At 39.0% G+C, this 4,375-nt stretch overlaps 1 pseudogene; it reads left to right on the top strand.

Moving 5' to 3' along the window:
* Nucleotides 1–1,764: 1,764 nt before the first annotated feature.
* Nucleotides 1,765–2,898, top strand: LOC114619114 (annotated as a pseudogene).
* The last annotated feature ends 1,477 nt before the right edge of the window (nt 2,899–4,375 follow it).

Raw genomic sequence — 4,375 nt, forward strand, 5'->3', positions numbered from 1 at the left:
AGCTATTTAACACTGTCTACAGGGCCCTGTAGATTTAGTTTCTGTCTATGGACACTTATTTAGCCTCCAATATGATGGTGTATAGAGAAGCTGACTTTATTCAGTTTCTCAGGTATGTCTATTTCTTTCTCACTTCGAAGCCTTAATACAGGCTGTTATGTCTTCTTGTACTATTGCCATACTTAGTATCTTTAGTCATACTTAGAATCTCACCTTGACTGATCGTTTATCAAATGTCTTCTCTGCTCACTTAGTCAATAGGCTCTTGTCCTTTTCCTTAAGAAATTTCCTTACAATAGTTCATCATTATTCATTGTGGGTTCATGTATTTCAGAACTAGTCTATGATATAATCTTTGAGTACTAGGGATACAGAGGACTTGTCTCATGTCAAGTGCTAGCATAGTGTTTGATTTAAAGTAGTTCAAGGAACACATGCCGCACGATTGATTTCCTTCCCTTTAAACCACCTGTTGAAAAGTACAAAAACCTAGTACAATTGTTGCACAGTAAGTACAGACTGAGAATCAAGGAGCATGCTAGCTTAAAGGATAGTAGCACTAATGAGGCTAAAGCTTGAATAAGATATGTACAAGGGGCTGGAGAGGGGGCTCTGGACTTTTTACTCTTCCAGAGGACCCAGAACTCACATGGCAGCTCACAATCATCCACAACTCCAGTTAAACGTCATCCAGTGCTGTCTTCTGACTTCCGCTGGCATGAGGTATGCAAGGAAAACATTCATACATACAAAATAAATGAATCTAAAATGAAATAGACATATGCATACACAGACTAATAAAGCTTAGAGCCAGGCAGCTTCAATTTTGTTTTCCTGATTTTTATTTAATAAACAAAACCAGGACTTTCACCGAGGATTCAAGACAGGGGTTGGGTTTTGTTTGTTTGTTTGTTTGTTTTGTTTGTTTTTAAATTATTGTTATCTATACTTGAATGCTTAAAATATCTGTATTTAAAGCAAATAAATAATATCTTACAGAAGATTTATTTTTCTCATGCTTATTTGAACATTTGTTACTTAGAACTCTGAAAACACTTTCCCACAGGCACACTATCATACACAATGCTTACTTTCTTAAGGCTAGCTCATGCTTTGTCCATCGTTCCTCTTTGGAATTTAAATTGTGAGTTACTCTGTGCTGGAAAATGTTTGAGCCCCAAGGATACAATAAGCAAAATTAAAAACTCTGTCCTTGTCAATCTTATCTTTATGTGACAGTAAGGAAGTGACAGATAAAGAACCGTAAATTGTTGCATACATTACAGTGAAATAATTCACAATTTTAGTCTAATTATGAATAGTATTTCCATAACCCTAAACTATTGCCTAAAAGTGACGTAGAGTAGGTGCTATCTATAGAGATACAAGGAAAGACTTTCAACTGTGAAATTTTTATCAAGAACCACACCTTCTTCCCCATAGCAGTGGCAAGCAGAGTCACGTTCATTCTCCAAGGAACTGATAAGCTATTGCAGCCCAAAACAGAGTTTCCAAAAGGGACACCTCTTGCTGATGATGTAGATGCCTGGGGATAGTCAGTCTCCACTGTTCAGTTGTAGTACTGGGAATGGAAGCCAAGGAATCCTCAAACATGTTAGACAAATACTTCACCAGTGAGTACCAACTCTAGGCCATGATGACCAGGACGGAAATAAGATATTGTTAAAACTAATACCTGGTCCTTTGGTAAGTACCAGCCCACAGGACCAGGTCCAGTCTGGAATTATAGACACACAGTAGACTATGCTCTGTAAAGTTTTTCGGAACTTGCATGTGTTGGATCTAGACAGCTGTCATTTCAATAAAAAGGCCTTAAAGGATCTCTATAATTCAATGTCTCCATCTCCTCTGGCTCTGACAGTTTCTAAGCTCCACAGCTTGTCGTGTTCCTTCATGACTAACTTGGGAGATGGTTCATTTTTTCACATCCTTCTTCAGCTAACTTACCTGAAATACCTGAACCTTTATGGCACTAATCTCTCTAATGTGGTTGAGGTGTTGTGCTCTGTTCTGGGCTGTTCAAGATTCAACGTTGAGGAGCTATTGTTGAGAAAATGTAACATATCAAGTGAGAAATGTGGTAAAATTGCTACTTTCCTTATCAACTCTAAAGTGAAACATCTCTCATTGGTTGAAAATCCCTTGAAGAACAAAGGAGTGATGTCACTGTGTGAAAGGGTGAACCATTCAAGCTGTGTCCTGGAGACATTGATGTTGTCTTCCTGCTGTCTCACATTCATTGCCTGTGGCCATCTTTATGAAGCCCTTTTGAGCAATAAGCACCTCTTGATGCTTGATTTGGGGTTAAATTTCCTGGAAGATACTGGAGTGAACCTTCTGTGTGAAGCTTTGAAAGACTCAAACTGTATCCTCAAGGAGTTATGGTTGTCTGGTTGCTATTTAACTTCAGAATGCTGTGAAGAGATCTCTGCTGTCCTTACTTGCAATAAAAATCTAAAGACCCTGAAACTGGGCAACAATAACATACAAGACTCTGGTGTCAAACAGTTATGTGAAGCTCTGTGTCATCCTAACTGTAAATTGAAGTGTCTTGGGTTAGACATGTCTCAGTTCACCAGTGACTGTTGTGGAGACTTAGGCTTGGCTCTCACCACCTGCAAAACATTGAAGAGCTTAAATCTGGACTGGAAGCCCTTGGACCACTCTGGGCTTGTGGTGCTCTGTGAGGTTTTGAATAACAAAGACTGTAACCTGAAGATGCTTGGACTGTACAAATCTTCATTTCCTGAGGAATCACAGACATTACTGCAAGCTGTTGAAAAGAAAAATAACAATCTGAATATTTTGCATTTTCCCTGGGTTGAAGAGGAACGCAAGAAGAGGGGCATTTGTCTTGTATGGAACAGCAAGAATTGATCGTGTGACAAAGGCACATCCTTTGTTATGTTTCTCCCATATATCCTGTTCCAAGTTGTACACTGGTCCTGTTTCTAGGGCTGTTCTTACACATTGTCCCACCCCTACCCTTTGACACCACCCCTTATCACTTTGCAATATTTATATTAGAAACACATTCAATAAACACTAAGCTTGCTTGAAAAAAAAATACAACTAATGCCTTGTGCTACAAAGAGAAGCCCTGTCTTGTACCCCCCCAACCCAAAAACAAACAGCAAACAAACAAAAAACTGATAGCTAGATTTGGTACATAGCTATCTAAAAAACAAATACATGTCTTGAAAGAATTATATCTGAATTTACTAAACTTACAAATAATATTATCATATCTTAATATACATCAGCAAATCATATTAACAATAGGCATATTAACAGGATTGATGGCCGGGCAGTGGTGGCACACGCCTTTAATCCCAGCACTTGGGAGGCAAAGGCAGGCAGATTTCTGAGTTCGAGGCCAGCCTGGTCTACAGAGTGAGTTCCAGGACAGCCAGGGCTATACAGAGAAACCCTGTCTCGAAAAACAAACAAACAAACAAAAACAACAACAAAAAGAATAGTTTTTTTTTTAAAAAAAACAGGATTGATGAGCTGAGGAGAATGAAAATAACACAATTAGGGCAGCAAGGTGGTGCAAGCTTTTAATTCTGGCAATCAGAAGGCAGAGGCAGGCAGATGTCTGTGAGTTTGAGGCCAGCATGGTCTACATATAGTGAGTTCCAGGATAGCTGCAGGTATATAACAAGACCCCGGTGGGTCTTGTTGTTTTTATCTGTTTGTTTTTTAAGGAGAGAAAATAATACAGCCATAAAGGAAAGATAATAGTAACATATACATATAAGCAACTAAAGAGACAAACAGACTCATCATGTTACATGATATATATATATATATATATATATATATATATATATATATATATATATATTCTCTCACGCACACACTCAGACACAGACACACAGACACTCATAGACACACACAGACACACACAGACACTCACAGACACTCATAGACACACACAGACACACACACATACACACACACACATACACACACACACACACACACAGAGTGGTTCAAATGACAATAGCCCCCATAGGCTTCTATATTTGAATGTTTGGTTTCTAGGTAGTAGACTGGGAAGGATTAGGTGGTATAGCCTTGCTGGAGATGTGTCAATGGGAGCGTGTTTGGAAGTTTCAAAAGGGCACAACAGACCGAGTATCCCTCTCTTTCTGCCTCCTTCATGCAGATCAGGATGTAAACTCTCAGCTACTACTCCATTGCCATTCCTGCTTGCCTGCTTGCTGCCACCATCCGTGTCATGATGGTCAGGAGATCACCCTTAAAAACTGCAAACAAGACCCTAATTAAATGCTTTATTTTATAAGTTGCTTTGGTCATGATTCTTTGTACCCACAGGAGAGTAACTAAG

The sequence above is a fragment of the Grammomys surdaster genome, unplaced genomic scaffold (assembly GCF_004785775.1).
Source record: "Grammomys surdaster isolate TR1022 unplaced genomic scaffold, NIH_TR_1.0 147, whole genome shotgun sequence".
NCBI classification, from domain to species: Eukaryota; Metazoa; Chordata; class Mammalia; order Rodentia; family Muridae; genus Grammomys; species Grammomys surdaster.